A 21,501-nucleotide genomic window follows, 5' to 3' on the forward strand; every position below is an offset into this window, starting at 1 on the left:
CATTTAGCATTTCTCACTCTCCTTCATAAAGGTGGAGAAGAAACAGAATATTATACAAGCCAGTAACGGGTAGCATCTGTCATCTCTCATCGGGAAGCATTTTAAACCTGTCAGATTAGTCCTCTTTTGTAAGTAATTACTTTTCACATTTTATGGCAGTACGCAACGTTCCCCCTGCAGTGTACTGACTTTGTTAAAACGTATACAAATTAATAATATTTTTATGGTAGTGGTGCTTTAATGTTCTGTCAACATTTTTAATCATGCTGATTTTTTAAGCTGTAACCAATTTTTTGTCAAAAGTCCAGAAGAAAGTGGTACCATAAAATACTATCTACCTGTGGGAAATCAGGACTGCTTTTGTCACGCACTTGACAGAGCCGCTGTATTACACACTAAATTTTAAGCAGGGCCAGCCCTGACCAGCCCCCTTGGCCAAGAACCATCTAGCACAGGCATGGGCAAACTTGGCCCTCCAGCTGTTGAGGAACTACAAGTCCCACACTGCATTGCAGGAGTCTGACAGCCACAGTCATGACTCATACAGGCAAATGCATTGTGGGATTTGTAGTTCCTTAACAGCTGGAGGGCCAAGTTTGTCCATGCCTGATCTAGCATGTGTACAAGTCTTTAGTTATAGGCATAATAGGCCCCCTGCTGTAATCATGAACATGGAGAATATTTGACTAAAAGCATCACATATAGTGAGGGCAAACATTTCCAGTTTTTCTTGTGTTAACCTTCTTTAAAAAAAAGTGACATTAACATTTTTATTTGTTCTCCAGGACATGACCATTGCATCCCCTGGCTGGTACCAGGAGACATCATTCCACTCATTTGGCCAAAGTGGTTCATGCTGGCAGCTAGAAAAGGAGCTTTTTCCATAATGGACTCCAATGAATGAGATTCTTCATGAGCCCCCTCCATTAATTCACAACTTGGATACTCTTAAGGAGGCTTGCATTGTTTTCTGAAGACGGTACTTGTGAAAACAAAGTCCGGATACCTAAAAACTTATTGAGCCATTACTTCTCTTATATCTAGATATAGTTCTTCTTTTGAAGTATATGAGCTTTAGTGAATTTTAATTTTTTCAACGTACTTGGATATGAGATCAGCAGTTTGTTTCCTCCGTTAAAACTGTTTGGTCATGTGTCCATCTAAGACCTTTTTTCATGTTCTGGAGAAACCCTCTTAGACTCATTTAATCCGAAGAAGTAGTCCTCCTACACACCTGTTTCAAGTTTTGGAAAATAAACTCTGTTTCAAATTCTGAAGATGGAATCCTGAACCTATTTCAGACTGGTTCCACATTCTGGAGGAATACTCATAGACCTGTTTTATGTTAAAGGGAAGAAGCCCTATTAGAAGAGTTTCAAATTCTAGAGGAGTTCTAGTCGACTTGTTTTAAATGCTATAGAAGGAGTTCTCTGATTCATAATATAGAGAAGAATACATATACTGAGTCCGTGGTTGGGATAACTTGATAAACACTCCATCAACCTTCGAGAAACTGTATGTTTTCCAGTGGACAGGAGAATGTTAATTGAGAGTCAGAATTCTGCACTGCATTTCATTGTGTACTCCTTGAATAGTAGAATTTTGACAAAGATTTAAGAAAAACAAAAAAAACATTGTCTGAAGGTGATATTCTTTTAGAAAAAGTTTTCTTTGAAGATTAATGGGCAAACCTCTTCAGTAGCATTGCACAAATGAAGGTCAAAACTATTAACAATGAATGTGAATTGTGAGTGCTCTATGCATGAGAACTTACTGGTTAACAAAGACAGAAGAAAAATGACCCTTTTCCTGTATTTTTACATAAAGGGCTACTAAAATCTGAACTTCATAGCAGAAGTCCGTCAAATTGGCTTCTTTTTTTTCCCTTTTGTTTTGTTTAAATATGGTTGTGAAGAGTTGGTCACAATATATTTCCGGTTTATCATCATCATTATTATTATTGATTTATAAAGCGCCAACATATTTGTACCGCAGTCTCTGTCCCACTGGTCAAATATACTATGACTACTGTCATGTCGCAGTATGAGATGAGGGAATCTCTCCATTTGAAATGTTTGCTGATATAAAATCATTCTTCTAAGTCTAGCACAAGTAATATCTTTTTCAGTTATACACCAGCTTTCTATATACATGCTGGAAAAATTCCATCACTTCCTATTGTGTTGCCAAACAACCTAAGTAAGGAAATCTTTTCCACTGAGCACACCAACAGCAAAACAACATGAACAATGTTCTAACGGTTTCCCACTACTCAGTACTGATGTTTTGACTACTTTCTGGGTTGTCATAATAAAGGATAACACATTCTTTGTTAACAAACATCATATACAACATTGTACTGCCATTGCCAAATTGCCACTGCTTTATAGAACTAATGGTATAATTGGAGAAACTAAAGGAATATGAACTTCTGTGGTAATGTTATCTTGAAAATACGGTAACTAATTATGTATATAGTTTTGGGTTAACTTTACTTAATAGAATGGGGTGTAATTGGGGTGTGTTAATGTATGGATTAATATCAGCTGGACTGTGTCTTAGTTACAAAACCGTTTACAGGTAAAAATTGTAAAATTTGTTTTTCAGGTCAAAATCCAACACCAGATAAATAATAATGCAAAAAACAAGCTTTGACCTCACTGTTCATGATCATTATTCATTATTGAAATTGTGTGTTACAGTGAATGTATTAAGGATTCATAACAATTCAGATGTGGGTTTGACGTGCCTTTTTGCATGAATACACAGATACAAACAGCGTCAGTAAGCTGCTGTGTACAGAAGGAATGCTGTTGTCTGCAATATGACCACTTCAAGAATTATAAGGGAACCTGAGAACAATTGTTGAACTTCATAAGAAATAGGAAGAAGTGGCTCTTCACAAATTCACAAAAAGGCAGATAATTTACAAGTTAGCTATATTACTAGTTTTCTAAGGTTAGGACACATTAAAAATATTCAAAAGAAAACCGTATCATATTTTACCGTACCAACCATAAACCGTGCCAGCTAAGGTTCTATAGATAATATGTGTTCATGCCTGTACCACAATAAAGATAAGAGAGAATAGAAGGAAGAATTGCTAGTTGTGAAATAGAATGCTCTGCAGCCTGTATTAATTTTTTTTAAAGATGATTTGACTGTTCCAAAACATGGTCTTGTGGGTAAATGATGGAAAGGTTGAATAAATACAGTAAATGTATACCACACAATAACAGTCTTATCCTAGCAGTGAAGCATTATGTAGGGAATTTAAAGCTGTGGGCTATAATAGGGTCTAGTTACCATGCAAGCAATCAGCAAGCAATCAGGGACTGTTCTGTATCAGGAAGTTCTACCTCATTCTAAAAAGTAGTAGAAAAACCAACATGCCATTGATTCAGAACACCACAGTAAAATGATAGCTGCTGAAATAATACATTTTGTATTTTAGAATGACCAACTCCCAGTTCTGAACTCAAAAGTGGTAGCCAGATCTGAACCAGGCTGCTGCAAAAATGTTCTCAGTCCAAATTATTGCTAGCAAAGAAGATGCCACTGGTTATTTCAAATGAGGATCCATATACACTTTCCACAAATTATCCATTTTCAACCTTAGTATGGCAATATTGTGTTGTATGTGTTGTTTGTTAAATAAGGTCCTCCCACATTTTTGACACAGCCCAAATTAAATGATGGGGCTCAATTGGGAAAGGTGTGGTTCAAACGTTGGGCAAGGATATTACCATCAAGGACTGGAGTTGGACAGCCCTAGATGAAGATAATGTCACATTTTATGAGCTATTCATTCCATTATCTAGAGCATTTTTAAAGGTTTGCAGATATTTTCTGTGCATGTATTAAAGTGAACCTGATGTGAAAATAAACTGACAAAGTAAGCAATTGTACCCGTAGGACTAATCCTAAGTAGAACTTTCCTGGAACCCCACTTTCTTATTTTGGTTTTAAGGGTAAAAAATATAAGGTTAAATCCTCTCACTGACTGACTGACTGACATGACTGATGCTGCCCCTGACTACACTGCCTTCAGAGAAACAGTGATTTACAGCCCTGGGTTATTACTCTTTGTTTTAAAAAAAAAAAAAGTGGGAACACAGTCGTGTTCTAAGTAGCATTCATACTATATACAATATACACATGTGTAAACACATCATGCTATTTGGCACTTCAGGTTAGTTTTAATCTGCTCAAACCTGGGAAGGCTCACAGATTACAAAGTTGACTTTTACTAAGACATCTTCAAGCAGTCCAAACATTGCGCAGAAAAATTAATGTTTTTATACATTTTCTGTACATTGTTGGATGTTTGTGAACACTGGAATGTGACCACTCTTCACAGCACATCCCCTTTACTAAATCAAATCGTTACTTGTATACAACATGTAATCAGCCCATGTATTTCAAAGCTAACAGGGATTTTCCTGTTTCTTTATTTACAATGATATCCTACTGCCATGGTTTTTGCAACCGTTTATTTTGCCACAGTCTGAAGCCATTTATAGCGAATGCCTTTTGTCTTTAGTTAAGTTTTTTTTTTTTGCATTACAAACAACTGGTATTGGAATAGAGCTTTATGCAGGGAAACTCAGATTATGGTATGGATTAGATTATGAGCTCCTCTGAGGGCCAGTTAGTGACAAGACTATATATATATATATATATATATATATATATATATATATATATATACTCTGTAAAGCGCTGCAGAAGATGTCGGCACTATATAAATAATAATAATAATTTACTACAGAGTACAGGACCAGTGTTGTATAAATGAAGGATGCTATTATGGCAGTTTACAGTAATCTTTTATAGTGTTTTACAGGCAGTTTTATTGGGACTTTTGGGTTCAGTTGGTTTTAAAAACATTTTTTTAGAGGGAGTTGGCAGTTTTCAGCAAGTGAGTTGATACTCTAGTCCAATCTGATGTGGTACAGTAAGGGGGTCTGAGCCCACTGACACAGTTGTCCGCTTTTCAGCATCTACAACACTGATGTGTAACTGAAAAGTGGACACAACTGCGTCAGTGGGCTCAGGCACTAAGATAGAAGAAAAAAACTCCTTGATTGAGTGTTAGGGCTGGTTCAAATGGGTAATTGGGGGTCGTTTTGCGCCGTCCAAAGGCGCTCATCGGTTAAGCGATGCCCAGTCAAATGAATGGCAGCACGTGTTCTGTACTTTTACCATCGTTTGTGCAAACGCTGCATTCTGATCTTGATTTTTCCTGTCGTTACAGCCGACCCTGGAACCAACATGCAGCTTCCAGGGTCATTTACTGCCACCTCTCCGTGTCCCCCTGCAGGGGTGAAAACCGTTGATTGCCGCAGAAAGCGGTCAAATGCTTTTCTGCACACAGAAATGCAGAAAAGCATTTGACTGCGAAACCGCAAAACGTCTGGTAGTCGCCCATGTAAACCTGCCCTTCCTGTATGTAAGTTCACCAAGCATTATGTGAGGTTAGAGTACCGTGCTTGTTTCAACAAGAAGGACTCCATAAGCCTAAAGGCTCGTACAGAAACAGCCTTATCAGTCCGCCGACAGACTGTACACACTCTGTACTGTCTGCTGAAAACCCTCCCAGCGGGAGGTGCCGATGGACCCGTCGTTGGCTTCAGTCAGACGTGTGTACCAGCCTTAAGTGTATTGATCACAACAATCTCTGTACAACAACTAGCTTAAAGGCCTGTACACACTGCTGCGCTTTTCAAATCGCATGCGCTTTTTAATCACAAGGTCTTTTGAAAAATAATGAAAATCGTGAAGACCTGTACATACTGGTGCGATGCGCTTTTCCTATTCTCATGAAGGCTTTCGATTTAAAAATCGCATGCGATTTTAAAAGTGCAGCAGTGTGTACAGCCCCTTACAAGAATTATCATTTTGCTTGCATTCCTTTGAGATATGTATGACAAAAAAAGTTTACATGTTAGGCTGTACACAGGTGCAGTTCTGCCAGAATGTAAATACCAATACTTACCTTACATACAATATATATGTATATATATATAAATATATGATATGGTCCACAAGACCATATTTTTTTCAGTGAAGTGCCATGATTTCATGATCTTGAAGCTGATTTCCAGGCAAAAATATAATTTTACATTCCATGTGTGGTTGTTAAGAGGAGACCATTTTTATTCTGAAGTTTAGTTCAGTTTTGTGTAAGGGTCCTTTTTATGCTTAACCTCTTAGCAGCCAAGGATGATTTTTTTCCTGCCACTGGGAAAATGTGCATTTCCCAGCCTGGCAGGGTATGCAGAATGGGTGGCAGGGAGCTTTTATATTTACCCGTCCAGACAGCTGGATTGGCTTCTTCTTCCTCGACCGCGGCGGTGATGTAACTCCAACATGTCTTCTTGGGTCCCATCACATGATATGACATGTGATCGAGATGCAGGAGAACATGTAAATGCTACAGTGCCACCTGGTGGTGGAAGAGGCGTGATGGAAGAGTCCTCTTTCCTCACCCTTCTTCCAACACTAGGTGGCACTGTAACGCTGACATGGTCTCCTGGATTCTGATCACGTCATATCACGTAATCAAATGAGATCAGGGCCCAGAAGACCCGTCGGAAGTTTAGAGCCGCAGGTGGAGGAAGAGAAGAAGTTGTCTGGAACAAGTAACTATAACTGCTCCCTGACGCCCGTTTGTTTTGCTGCGCTAAGCCAATTTGCCGGGAAAATATAAATTGTATTTTTAAATTTGTGAGACTGGGGTTCAGCTTTAAAGTTAGATTTCATCAATGGACCTGTATAGAACTATACATTTTTCCAGACAATACATGTCAGGGTGTTTTCATGCTTCATATATTGCCAGTATCTTAATGTTGCTGCCATTGGTGCACTTTTAATGGTCTTAAAGTATGTTTGTGAATAATTCTGTAAATTGTCCTGTAAATATTTTAAAAAACATACCTGTTTTATGAAGGATTGTAATTCCAAACTGTTTTAATGAGATGCTTGAAGGAAGTAGAAAATATATATTATGTAACAGATGTTTTGGTTTCTTTATAATTCCAAAATGTTATCTTGCATGCTGCCTCCTTTTCTATTTTTATATGGAAATACCTGGGGGCGACTGGTCTCACTGTGGCAATATGGTTTAATTTTAATTCGTATTCTCCTGATAATGCTGATGTCTCTAAGTTTTTTGTTGTTGGTTTTTTTTTGGGGGGGGGGGGGGGTTGCTTTTATTAGTCAAAGGATGGAAGTCAGATGCTCACTCAGAGCAATAACACAATACAGCTCACCATGTTGGGGCCATGAGTATGTACACAGTGGCCTATCTAATTGGACCTATGGCAAGTACTGAAATGGCGCCCCTGTTGGAAACACCCAACGCCCATTTTTTAGAGAACATTACTATACAAATCAAGCTCCTCAATCTATGCGTTTTGACATTTGACCATTAACAAGCAAATAACACAAATGATAGGCAGATATGACATACAGATATTACCAATGTCAAACTGATAATACCATCAATATGCATATGTCAATAACCTGAAGATGTTATAAATGCCAAGCAGATAATATAAATGATTGCTAGCTATTAATAACATGGACGTTTTAACTGTACCAAAAAGATAACAGCAAGAGCAGATAATACCAATGATATCAAGGACATGCAGGTATTACCAGCAATAGGCAGACAGCATCAGCCATAGGCAAATAATAATAATCACAATATGTGATTTCTTGTGTCAAATAGACAGACAGTGATAGTTTTATCTGGATACAAGTAGTACCATGCAGAGGATCCCTCCATGAACAAAGTAAAAAAAGGCATGCTACTGTAGTAGTTTGCAGGTGTAGCCAAAAAGTGGGAGTGTTCATAGTGTTTTGCTTAAGCCTCTTTTTATTTTGCCAGAACTACATGCATATCTCCTGTCTTCCGTATAACTCATTCAATATATATTTATCCTTGATCATGCAGAGCACATTACATTTACTCCCTTTAGGCCTCTTTCACAGTGGGACGTTGTGTTTGATGCGACGTTAAAGTCGCACAACGTGCCCCTAACGCAGTGCATGTAGGTTATGAAATTGGACGTTATTTTGCACTGCGTTATTTGTCTCTTGGTGCGCCGTTTACGTCTCATACTGATGGAACGAAAAGGGCACATGCGTTACATTTAAAAAAAAAAAAAAAACATTAATGAGCATGTGCAACACACATAACGTAGCAGATACATTGCTAAACGCACAGCATGCAGCACTTTTTAATAACGCTACACGTTACACACTAACGCAACGTGTGCACTGTGAATGTCACACAGACTTTGCATTGCTGTGCGTTACTCTGCGTTAAAGTATTTTATAACGTGCAACTTTAATGTCGCACTGTGAAAGAGCCCTTAATATGCAGTTCCTTGTAAGCTTGAAACAGATATGAATCCTCATACCAAACATGCATACTTATTAACAATGTAGTCCATTAAACATAATCCATGATATGCCACAAAATAGCAAATACAGAAATGTTTTCCTTAATACTAAGCCCTGCCATAAATTCCCCCTATAACCAGTGCTGCCACTATGTTCCCCAACAACTGCCACCATGCCCTCAGTATAGAGCAAGAACTGCAACTACATCCCTTTATATTAAGCTAGTGTTGCCACCATGCCCCCAGTATGGAGCAAGAACCGATACTAAATCCCTCATATTTAGCTAGTGTTTCTTGCAGAGCTGGGTCCCTGGTTCAAATCCCAGCCAGGGTACTATCTGCACAGAGTTTGTATGTTCTCCCTGATTCTTTGTAGGTTTCCTCCAGGAACTCCGGATTCCTCCCAAAAACATACAGATAAGTTAATTGGCTTTCCCCTAAATTGGCCCTAGACTATGATACATACACTACATGATGCATACATAGATATGACTGGTAGGGATTAGATTGTGAGCCCCTCCGAGGGACTGTTAAGTGACTAGACAATATACTCTGTACAGCGCTGCAGAAGTTGTTGGCGCTATATAAATACTAAATAATAATAATAACTGCCACCACATCCATCATATATAGTTAGTGCTGCCACCTCATTCTCTATGTAGCCCCATTTCTTACACATTCTCTTAATTACATGTAAATGCTTAATAACGCCAAACTACTAAGGGAAAACCAGACCCCTATTTACTTTCCCACCACACACAATACACATGTAGGGATATGTCAAATGGATGCCTAACTGCAAGTTGTCAGTGTAGGCTGCAACAAGACTCTACCGCGACCAGTTCTTAACTATAAACTTGTATTAGAAGCAACTAAATTTCAGATTCTGCATCTAGTCGCCCAGTGACTGAAGTCTGTCATTAGTTTTGAGGATTGACATTGTCACCTGCAGCAGGTGCTCCTATGCACACTTGTACAGACTCAGCTGCAGACACATGAGACTTGCAGAAACAAACAGTTTTCATTACAAATCTGCATGTAAAACATACATCAATTTGGAATTATTTGCCATCCCTACCTATGAGAGCAACATTAAACTATATCTGCAGTATGGATTAGACTGTGAGCTCCTCTGAGGCTAGTCAGTGATATACGTATTCTGTAAAGTGCTATACAAATAAAAATGAATATGGTAGGATATTAGACTAGGAAAGCACAAAAGAAAACTGACTCTTGGGTGCATGCAAAAGTCTATTCTTTTATTGTAACAATATTATTATTGTATAAAATGTTCACACATACATCAACAGTAACTAAACAATGACATGACTATAACATTTATATTAAAAGGCCACCTGACCACAAAATTCCAGGCTCTTTATGGAAAACTACAGAGGATGCAGACCTCTGAAATAAGTTCAATATCTCCAAAAGGGAGAAACCATAGTATGTAGCTGTCAGCTTGAAATCCAAGTTTGTGAGGTTTCATGCATGCAAGGCTGTTCCACAGAGATAACAATAGTCTAGTCAAGTAAGGCTGGTAGGGGGTTAAACATACTCGCAGTCCGAATAATAACTACCCACAATCGCTCTATGGATCATAGACCGATCAGAAAATCTGAGGCAATTGCTCCAAGCTGTAGGTGTTAGTTGCAGACTTTATCAGTGCTGGTTAATTGTAGCAAATATAAGCCAGTTTAAGCGCATAGCAACATCTATTGACAGCTCTGCCATAGACATAAACAAAGCATTGTCAGCCAGTCTATCACCAGTATGCACATAGCATTGCAAAGAGCTCCCAAAGCAGCTTGATCATGACAACCAGTTAAAGATAGAAAAGTTCAGCAGATGATTGCACAAAACTCCATTATGGTTCTCTTAGCCCAGTCCCATGAACTTATACTTATATATGCATAACGAGCATAGTTACCATGTCCTCCAATATGGACAGCTGGGTTGACCTCTCATTCAGAACTGGTTTCCGAGTCTGGCAGAGTGGCAGGTGGTCACCTGATGCTTATCTGACATGTTTCACCGTAATCACAAACGGCCTCTTCGGAGATTGGCATAATTGCGACATACTGTCTGCTCATCCGCAGTGGGAATGAGCTATTTGAAAAGACGCCATACTGCCCCACCCTCCGCCTCCATAGCAGCTCAGCCCACCGCAACTGTGGCTGTGTATGAGATGCAGGACGTCGAAGCACGTCCTCCAACAGAGATACACGCATGCGACATGTGCTCCAGAGCGGAGCGCAAACAGGAAGTCCTCATCACGGAGGCAGAGAAAGGGCAGCGAATTTTCACTTTAGTACAAAAAGGACGTGAAATATCACAGTTTACATAAATCACCATCACACCCCAGATTATTACTGAGACTCATCGATATTACCAAATATAGTATATAAGATTGTATACATATTTATATTCAAAGCACACCTATAATAGCTGTGAAAAGAGAAAGGAAGAGGGAAAGAAGGGAGTGGGAGGATATAGAATAGGAAGCAAGAAGAAAAGAGAAAGGAAAAAAAAAAACCATAAAAACATCCACATCTGCATGCCGCGAAATAGATGACACGGGGAGTATTGCAGTTTACAAAATGGCGTAATTTCCACATCCGACCATTGGGGAGTGCAACCTCAGACCCCTTCATCAGATACCTACAGTACACACAACCACCACAACTGTAAGTACCTGTTATGGAACAATGTTTGAATTTGGGTTCCCTACTGAAATGGCTAGATGTCATGGACTCCTTCAAGGTTCTAGCTTGCCTACAAACAATATGAGAGCTACTTGGTAAAAACTTCTGGACCAGAGGATCACTGCGCAACACATTTCAGTGGCTATTTAACATTTTGTACAGTTTATTCTCTTATTCTCTCAGTTGTAGTATGTACATAATGAGAGTCACCCAGAAGGTCACTACGTGAGGTTTCTTTTGCGCGCTTGTAAGCTTTTTTTAGCCATCTATCTTTATATCCTCTTTCTAGAAAACTTTCTCTCAAGAGTTTTGCTTCCTTTTCAAAATCCGCATTTCTCTAGCAGTTTCGACAGACTCTGAGATATTGTCCTATCGGGATGCAGCGAATTGTATGATTTGGGTGTTGACTATCCGCTCTAAGAAATTAATTAGTAGCGGGCTCCTTGTATAATTGAGTCACGATAAAGTCTTTTGAGTCCACATTGATCCTCAGGTCCAGGAAAGGGACAGATGTATAATCACAAGTCATCGTGAACCTCAGGTTAAGATCATTGTCATTCAGACTCAGCACAAATTCATCTAAAAGTTCCTTACCTCCCGTCCATAAAACCAAGATGTCGTCTATGTACCTGTGCCATGATACAATATGGCACAGGTACATCACCAGGGAGTCACATCCAGAAATCTTACTCCCCCAGGTACAGGTTCGCAAGTGACGGAGCATATGTTGTGCCCACTGCCGCACCTTGCACCTGGAGGTAGTGGGATCCATCAAAAACCTAAACATTATTGCCAAGTATGAAAGACAAAAGACCCAGGATTAACTGGTTATGTTCACGTTCATCTGTCCCCAACTCTGAAAGGAACCTACTCACTGCCTCTACACCTTTGTCCTGTGAAATACTGGAGTATAAGGCCTCCACATCCAGGGTTACAAGTTGAGAACCAAGGGATAACTGCTGACCATCTAGGATCTTAAGGAGATGCAAAGTGTCATTCACATATGAAGGAAGTCATTGGACATGTGGTTTCAGAAAATGGTCCACATACATACTAATCTTCTCTGACAAAGCGCCACAACCCGAAAAGATCAGACGTCCCATGGGTCTATGTACGATTTTTGTGGACCTTGGGTAGGGCATAAAAGGTCGGAGTGACCGGATCATCTACTTTAAAAACTGGGCCGTTTGTGGGCTTATGACACCAGCTCCAACAGCTTTGTCAGTATATCGAAAAAGAGCCCCCTGGTTCTCCACCACCCTGGATGGTGAGACCTTTTGCATCAAAATCCTATGACACATGTAGCTGTATTGTTCTATTGTCATAACCACCACATTACCTCCCCCTTGTCCAAGAGCTTTATCATAAGATCCTTGTACGTTTGAAAATCCTGTAAGATGGCTTGCTCCTGAGAGCTCAAATTGGACGTGAAGCTGGGTTCTATCCACAGCTTCCGTATATCATTTTCCACAAGAGTAACAAAAGTTTGAACCCCCAGACAAAGGGAAAAAGGTGGGAACGAGGTTGACCTCTTTATAAAGGCATGTCCTGAGACATCTCTACCGCCCAGTGTCTGACCTTGCTCTGCCACAATCCAGCCACTCTCATCCCCTAATTCAATTAGGGTCATGAGGGTGCGGTAATCTTTATTTGACCATTCCTTCCAATCCTTGATAACTCCCCCTAGAGGGGCCTCTTCTTTCTTTTTATGTAAACTTTTCTAAATTACGGCCAAAGATATGTAAATCTTTGACAAATTCAAAGCAGTTGGGACAAAAAAACAGATTCTTTATCAGGAGCGTGTCAAGAGAGGGTGTTAAGGTTACAAAAAAGGTTAAAAAAAAAAGAACATCAAGACTGGTTCATCTACGTCACTTCGCCAGTAAAACTAGATATAGTAGTACGCTCAGGGTACAGTTAGAATTTTTGTAATCTAAGGCCTGAACTTTAAAGCCAGCAAATCCATGGGGTCCAAGTATTGTAAAATCACATCAAGTTATTAGCTACTCTAGGGTGGAATTTCTGGTAAGGGTATGACAACAATGAGCCCATTTCTTTTCTGATAAGACCTTTTGTATATCTGATTCCCATTTGATCATAAAATTATGCTTTTCTTGAATGTTGTTATCGTTAATCATAAAATAGAATTAGGATATTGGTCCTTTTTGTAAAGGGGTATTTTTGCATAAAGTCTCAAAGGCCATGTAGGTGTGGGTAGTTACTGAAGCCAGGTGTGATTGGAGAGAGTGGAACATTTAGCGGATATGAAAAGCTTCACAAGGGGGTGGATAGTAGTTTTGGGTAAGAAACTGAGGAGTCATGAGCTTTAATGCATATAAGAATTTTTCTGCTGTTGTAAATTTGTGGATGGTCCACCATCTAAAGGAACTAGGAGAAAGCCCAGGTATAAAGTCAGGATTTCATAATATTTCTGCCATAAGGGAAGAGGGAGACTGTAGTATTTGTGTCTAGTAGCTTTCCAGACCATAAGAGATGGGTAGGAAGCTGGAGACAGGAGCTTAACACGTGATGTTGGTATAGAGTTGGCCCACATCAATCCCCTCAAAGAGAAGGGATGAAGGAGGCTCAACTCCAAAGAAACATTTATTTATTTTTAAATCCTGCCAATCTATTTGGATGCACTAGTGTCTGAATCACACCAGAAACAAGCATGTGGCTAATCTTGTCAGATCTGACAATAATGTCAGAAACCACTGTTCTGCATACTCTTGTTAAGGGGTCTAGTATTAGAGGCAAATGATCAGAGGCTAGCCATGACACTGGCATTGTTTAAAAGGAAATACATATGGCAGCCTCCATATATTTCAGTTGCCATTTAAATGCACATACATAATTTCCCATAATTACTTCCTGAGGTAAGATATTCCAGATTTTAACCACTCTTTAATCACTGTGAAGGGTCAATGTCCTTTTTATGGTATGGTGCTCAAAACTGTATCCCATACTCCAGATGTTGCTTCACAAGTGACATATACAGAGGGAGTAGTATACTTGCATCTTGAGATTTTATTTCCTATTTTATGCATTGCAGAATTGTATTTGCTTTAGCTACCTCTGCTTGGTGTTGTATACGATTACTTAACTTGTTATCAACCAGAATTCCCAAGTCCTTCTCCAAGTCTGATGTTCTCAGCTGTATGCCATTTATTTTATATGATGCTCTAACATTGGTGCTTACAAGGTGCATGACTTTATATTTATCAACATTAAATTTCATTTGCCACATGCCTGCCTTTATAGCCTGTTGTAATATGTATCGATCTTTGATAATTCTGCATAATTTTCTATCAACTGCAAAGATGGCTACATGTCTAGATGGCTATTCAGTATTCTGTCTACTGAATCATTAATACATTGAAAATAATTGGACCAAGTACTGACCCCTGCGGTACCCCACTGCAAACAGTTTCCCTTTTTTTGTCACAATTAGAGGTTTATTTATTGTAGCAGTAGAATGAATAACTAGAAATATTGCAGCATCACAGAAGAACACAAGAACAAATAATACAACAACCTGAGGTGAACATGTTAGTCAAAACAGAGTCCGTAGGCTCAAAAGGTACCACGGACCCATCGTGTTTCACTAGAACATATCAAATCTGTTCCCACTGCCGGAAGGAAATGAATGGAAAAAGAAAGGAAAAGAACAAGTGAAATGTAGAAAATAAAGAGCTAGAAACCATGTGAGTCAGATATTCTATAGCTATTTATACAGTATGTGTCAGTATATTAAAAATTCAACCCAGACAGACCACATCCGGATATATTGTTCAGTCCGATCCTGAGACATCAAAATCAGTTCTTCCAAAGCCCCTATAGAGTTCACCTTCTGAATCCAAGCCTTAACAGAAAGAGGACTCACTGACTTCCAACAGGCAGGTATCAATGTTCTAGCTGCATTTACCATATGAATCACAAGGGACTTTTTACAAGACTTGACAGACTCATGGAGAAGGAGGGAGATGGGTGAAAAACAGATTGTAGAACAAGAAATCTGTCCCATAAGTTTATGTATCTCTTTCCAATATGTTGCTATCAGAGGACACAATCAAAAAATATGTAAAAAATATGTAGGGTAGATCCACTATCCTGCCCACATCTCCTGCAAACAAGAGCAGAGACTGGTGGAAACATTTTGTGAAGCAAGCTGGGAGTTCTATGCCATCTAGAAAGGATTTTTTTAATCCTAATTCCTGGGTATTGACACTCAGGGACCCCTTATGAGTTAAAGTGAATGTTTTCCCCATTGTTCGTCACCTAAGGATACACCCAGATCATTTTCCCAATGTTCCTGAAATTTAAGCTTGTATATAGTCCCACGCCACCCTGCCAAATGCCTTCTCTGTGTCTGAAGACGGCAAAAAAGCTTTTACTGCATTTTTCCTAGCAAATGCCCTCATCCCAACTGTTCGTATTACGTTGTCCTTGGCCTCCTTCCCTGGGACAAACCCCACCTGATCGGGCTCAACATGATCCTAAATATAGAGCAAGAGTCTATTAGCTAGGATCTTGGTCAATAGTTCAGATTAAGCAGGGAAATTGACCTATAGTTACTGCAGGAATAGGGGTCCTTCCCGGGTTTGGGTGTCACTGAAATATGAGCTTCTAGGCATTCTGAAGTTTGGAAGAGGGTTTGAATCAATACCGTTAAAAGCGGACACAATACCTGGGGCTAAATTTGTGCTAGAGGCTTTATAATTTTGAAAGCTCAGACCATCTGGCCCCTATGGCTTTGCCAGATTTCAGGGCCTTGACAGCCATAAGAAATGTGTCTGTGGTTATAGGAGCTTCGAAGTCCTCTTTAAGCTTTCACAGTCGGATAGAGAGAAGGTCCGAGCATATAAAAAAAAAAATCAATTTACTTGGGTCGGCATCTACTGTGCCTGCGCGAGAGCTGCTCACGGTCACGTTGACATGGTCTGGAGTGTACTGCACAGGCGCAGTAGTTTTGCACCTGCGCAGAACACTCCAGATCACATCAGCGTGACTGTGAGCGTCCAAGTAGATGCCCTTTGGCATCTGTAATGGAGGGGATACCGGACCACCGGCTGGATGTGGAGTTGCGGGGAGGGCACAGAACGGCTGCCTTTTTTTTTCCAATTTGCTTGCATCTTTCCTTTAAAGGGAGTAGAGTGTACAGACTTCATATTGAACATATTCCTTCATAGTAGCAATAAGGTATTGTACCATGTCAGCCATTAGTCAAAGCAAGAAGTTTTGAATCAGGATGATACAATTTATTGGCTAACTTAAAAGAATAAAAGTAAGCAAGCTTTCGGCTGTATAGCCTTCGTAGGGCTTCAATCCTGTTTTTCCCTTCGGGGATCTTAATGACTTTGTAGTTATGTTTGAAAAAAAATCTATGTATCCCCTTTTGATGTTGCATGTATATAGCTGTCTGTTCCATCAATTTGTAAGCAAAGCGGGTTGAAGCCAGACGAAGGCTATAAAGCCGAAAGCTGAACAATTAAAAAGATTTTATACATACCTGGGGCTTCCTCCAGCCCCATCCACTCTGATCGCTCCCACGCCGCTGCCCGCTGCTTCGGGAACCGGGTCCCCGCACTTCCGTCAGTTGGAGCCAGTCTAACGTAAGAGAAGTGTGCTGTTTGCGTATCTCTTCAGCAGCCGCTGGAGAGATATGTAGAGGGCACGCTTCTCATGCGTAGCTGACCCGACTGCCGTCAGTGACGGGACCCGTTTCCTGAAACTGCGGGCAGCGGAGGACGGCGGCGTGGAAGCGATCAGAGCGGATGGGGCTGGAGGAAGGCCCAGGTACCGTATGTATAAAATCTTTTTAATTGTTCAGCTCTGAGTCCCTTTAAGTTAGCCAATAAATTGTATCATCCTGATTCAAAGCGTATTGATATTCCTTTGGCAACTTGAAACTGACCTCAACTCCTAACCTCTTGACGACCAGCTAACGCCGATTGGTCGTCCGCGCTCGATCGAGCAGCCTTTCCATGTCAGTTCACGGAGGGTGTCTCCGTGAACAGCCAGAGAGCCGCCGATAGCAGCCCGCCGGCAAAATGTAAACAGGCGGGGAAGAAATCCCCGCTGTTTACATCATACGGCGCTGCTGCGCAGCAGCGCCGTAAGTCAGATCGGCGATCCCCGGCCTCTGATTGGCCGGGGATCGCCGGCATATGATAGGCTGAAGCCTATCCCACAATGCGCAGGACGGATATCCGTCCTGCGCAGCCCAGGAAGGGAGAGGGAGGTAAGGGGAGGAAGGGAGCGCACAAAACGCTGCGGAGGGGGGCTTTGAGGAGCCCCCCCCCCCGCTACCCACTAATGGCCGGTGGCGATCAGACCCCCCCAGCAGGACATCCCCCTAGTGGGGAAAAAAGGGGGGTAGTCTGATCGCCCTGCTGCACTGCTGATCGGTGCTGCGGGCTGTAGAGCCCACGCAGCACCGATCAGTGAAAATTCCCCTGGTCGGCAAGTGGTTAACCTCCTTGCCGGTTATCCCGAGCTCAGCTCGGGGTAACCTGCGTAGGAGGATTTCTCAGGCCCCGCTGGGCCGATTTTCAAAATGTTTTTTTTCCTGCATGCAGCTAGCACTTTGCTAGCTGCGTGCAGTTTCCGATCGCCGCCGATTCGCCGCTACCCGCCGCGCTGCCCCCTCCAGACCCCTTGCGCAGCCTGGCCAATCAGTGCCAGGCAGCGCTGAGGGGTGGATCGGGATTCCCTATGACGTCGGTGACGTCATCCCGCCCGGTCGTCATGGCGACCGGGGAAGCCCAGCAGGAAATCCCGTTCTGAACGGGATTTCCTGCTTACGGGGATGCCGCTTGTCAGCGGCTATCATGTAGCGAGCCCTGGGCTCGCTACATGATTTAAAAAAAATAAAAATTAAAAAAAGTGTTGCGCTGCCCCCTTGCCGCCAGAATTGTAACGGCAAGGGGGTTAATACCTGGGGCCAAATACAATTTAGTTAGTTGGCCCCACACTCATGCTCCTGGCACTGCTGCTAGCTAAATGTGTGAGACACCGTCATGCTGATCTCTGCAGGAATCCTCATAGAGAGGGCACCCAAGTGTGGCTAAACTAATATGATAAATAGTACAGACAATTAAATATCAATTAGTACTTAGATTCTAATAAAGCTGAAAAGTAATTGGCATTAAAAATAATTCTTGTTTTATATATCCCATCTCTACAATGCCTTTGAAAGCATATCAGATGCATTTTGTGACTTTTATGTTTTATATAATATGAAGTATGTTATACATAGGAAAATACCCTTGGGCAAACCAGCTGGAAACATTGTGCCGGTGTTTCCTGTGTATTCTGCTTGGAATAAGTACTGTATTTTTTGGACTACAAGACTCACTTTTTTTCTCCCCCAAAAGTGGGGGGAAAAAGTCACTGCATCTTATAGTCCAAATGCAGGGAGTTCCTGACTTGTAAGCGCCTGCCAATACGATCCTCCAACTCGTCGCAATGTCGGGGGGCTCCCTGTACTGTGCCCATGCAGAGGAGGACACGGGGACACAAAGGGGCATAGAGGAGGACAGAGGCAGACACATGGGGGACAGGCAGACACAGGAGGACTCAAGGGGGACAGAAGTAGACACAAGAGGTACAAGGGAGGCATGAGGTACAAGAGGGGCATAATCCACAAGATGCCCCTTCACCATGGATGCACAAGGTGTAGTATATATTTTTCCCCTGGTTTTTGTCCTCTAAACCTAGGTGTGTCTTATGGTCAGGAGCATTCGAAAAATATGGTAAATGAAAATTATCTTGTGATACTTCAGGATTGGTTGAGCTGTTGTTTTTTTTTTGTTTTTTTGTTGTTGTTTTTTTGCATTTTCCTGGATTTGTCAGGAAGTGTTGACTTCTTATTGTCCATTGGCTTCCTATTGTACTGAAATGGTCCTTGAGGGTCATCTATACATTGTATGATATATACACACTCATCATTGAACACATTAAAAAATTCTACGTTTCTTGTAAAATATCCCTCTTTTTTCTTTATCTAATAATCAATTGGAAATAGCAAATAGACCATTACTACATTTAATAAGGCTATTCAAATACTGCTATTAAATACATTTCACAGATTAATACTTTAAAACATTCTGTCCCATGTTGTCAGTACATTTAATAGACTTATTTACCATATGTGTCAAACCATAAAACGCACCTTTTGTCCTCTGTAAGGGGGGATTAAAAGTAACTTTATCTAATGTTCCGAATACAGGGGGTCCCTGACTTATGAACACCTGCCCCGATGTGATGTCGAGGACTCCCTGTACTGTTCTTTGTCCCCCATGTCCTCCTCCTCTCCTGTGTTCCCTCTATGCAGAGTTATTAGCAGCGGAAGCCGAGCGCATCTCACCTGATCCATGGACACCTGTTGCAGTCAGAGATGTCTTCTCTCTTTTTTTTCTTCTAGTGCAGTGGTCAGAATCTGCAGCTCTCGAGAAGCATGTGGCTCACTCCGTGAGTGTTTTGGCCGCGTCTGTGAAAAGTACGCTGGCCCACTGCAGGCATTGCACGCTGGCTGGTTTTCTTTGCTAGTTACCGGGGGCAGGGTGTTGCTGAGAGTTTAATCCAGCCCCTCGGCTCACAGCAACAACCAATTGCCAGGCCAGCCTTTCCTTTACACGGCATTCTTTGCCTCCCTCCACTTTCTTTCCCGCTTTGCCTGTCTGCCTGAGCTGTGCAGGAGGATCGGGGGACGATGTCACAGCCAGGGACATGTACTGACCTCAGAGCAGGAGTATCAGCAGTGTCAGGAGCGCAGACATGGCAATTGCAGGGGAGACAGTACGTCTGGCTGCAGGAGCACTGAAGCATTGTTTATTGTTTGTAGAGAGAGGAGGGGAGGGAGAGCTCCAACACAGAGCTAATCACACACTGCCTAATTCTCCCCCACACTGACAGACAACACACAGAACTACCCACATGCTGCCTATCTAGCTCTCTGCCACTCGGACCTTACTGGACACAGGAGGGAAAGGGTTATCTGCCTGTCCCTAGCCAGGAGTGGGTTACAAAAGTCTGAAGGAGAAGAGGTGACATGGTCTTGCAGGGAAGGGGGTGACAGAGGTCTCTCTGGCATGGAAGGGGTGACAGATCTCTCTGGCAGGGATTGGGGGTGACCGGGGTCTCTCTGGCAGGGAATGGGTGGGTGACAGGGTTCTCTCTGGTAGGAAATGGGATGACAGAGGTCTCTCTGGCAGGGAAGGGGTGACAGGGGTCTTCCTGGTAGGGATTGGGGTGACTGGTCTCTCTGGTAGGGAAGGGTTGACAGGGGTCTCTCTGGCAGGGAAGGGGTGACAGGGATCTCTCTGGTAGGGATGGGTGACATGGGTCTCTCTGGCAGGGATTGGGGTGACGGGTCTCTCGGTCAGGGATTGGGGTGACAGGGGTCTCTCTGGCAGGGAAGCGGTGACAGAGGTCTCTCTGGCAGGGATTGGGGTGACAGGGGTCTCTCTGGCAGGGATTGGGTTGACGGGTGTCTCTGTCAGGGATTGGGGTGACAGGGGTCTCTCTGGCAGGGATTGGGGTGACCGAGGTCTCTCTGGCAGGGATTGGGGTGACAGGGGTCTCTGGCAGGGATTGGGGTGACAGGGGTCTCTGTGACAGGGATTGGGGTGACAGGGGTCTCTCTGGCAAGGACTGGGGTGACCAGGGTCTCTCTGACAGGAAAGGGGTGACAGGGGTCTCTATGGCGGGGGAGGGGTGGCAGTCAAATTACATGTATTTGGTGGTGAAACACTACGGAGGCGCTGATTACATGTATTTTTGGTGAAATGCTGTCAGATTACATGTATTTTGGGGGGAACGCTACAGCGGCACTCAAACTTTCCCGGTAGGCCCATTTATACCACTGCTAAAGGTCATGTATGTTTGACCCCACCCGTGACCACGTCCATGTTCTGTTGCGTGACCACACCCATTTTTCGGTTCAGCTCTCAAAATAAATTTTTTATTGTTGTAATGCTGGTATTTGGCTCTTTTGATGAATACGTTTGCAGACCCCTGCTCTAGTGCAAGCTTTTCCTGATCACATCATTACACACAACCTGCACTAGGGGAACAGTATGCCAGAGGAGACATTGCTGATTGCTGTAAGTTCCCATGGATGAGGCACAGGTGAGGCAGACGCTTGGCCTCCACTATTAATAACTCTACTTGCGGGTAGTACAGGAGGGGAGGAGGACACGGGATAAAGGACGACACAGGACTACACAGCGGGAGGAGGACTCTTATATGTTTTCATCAAGTTGGTTTTCTGAGGTGTTGTCAAGCATATTACAGCACTAGAAGACTGGTTAGTCTGTTACAGTGGGGTGAAATTTTTGGGGCACCTTCTCTTTTTCTATCTATTGATGAAGAGAAAGTATTCA

General features: G+C 42.1%; 1 protein-coding gene across 2 annotated transcripts in view; it reads left to right on the plus strand.

Moving 5' to 3' along the window:
- The window catches only part of OPHN1 (oligophrenin 1), a 331,531-nt gene extending 328,876 nt beyond the window's left edge, over positions 1-2,655 (plus strand). For both annotated transcript variants that reach the window (XM_068247665.1, XM_068247666.1), the window contains one exon: positions 786-2,655. The gene's annotated coding sequence lies outside the window, so the exon portion shown is untranslated. The remainder of the gene's footprint in view (positions 1-785) is intronic.
- The last annotated feature ends 18,846 nt before the right edge of the window (positions 2,656-21,501 follow it).

Source organism: Hyperolius riggenbachi, chromosome 8, assembly GCF_040937935.1.
Source record: "Hyperolius riggenbachi isolate aHypRig1 chromosome 8, aHypRig1.pri, whole genome shotgun sequence".
Taxonomy (NCBI): Eukaryota; Metazoa; Chordata; class Amphibia; order Anura; family Hyperoliidae; genus Hyperolius; species Hyperolius riggenbachi.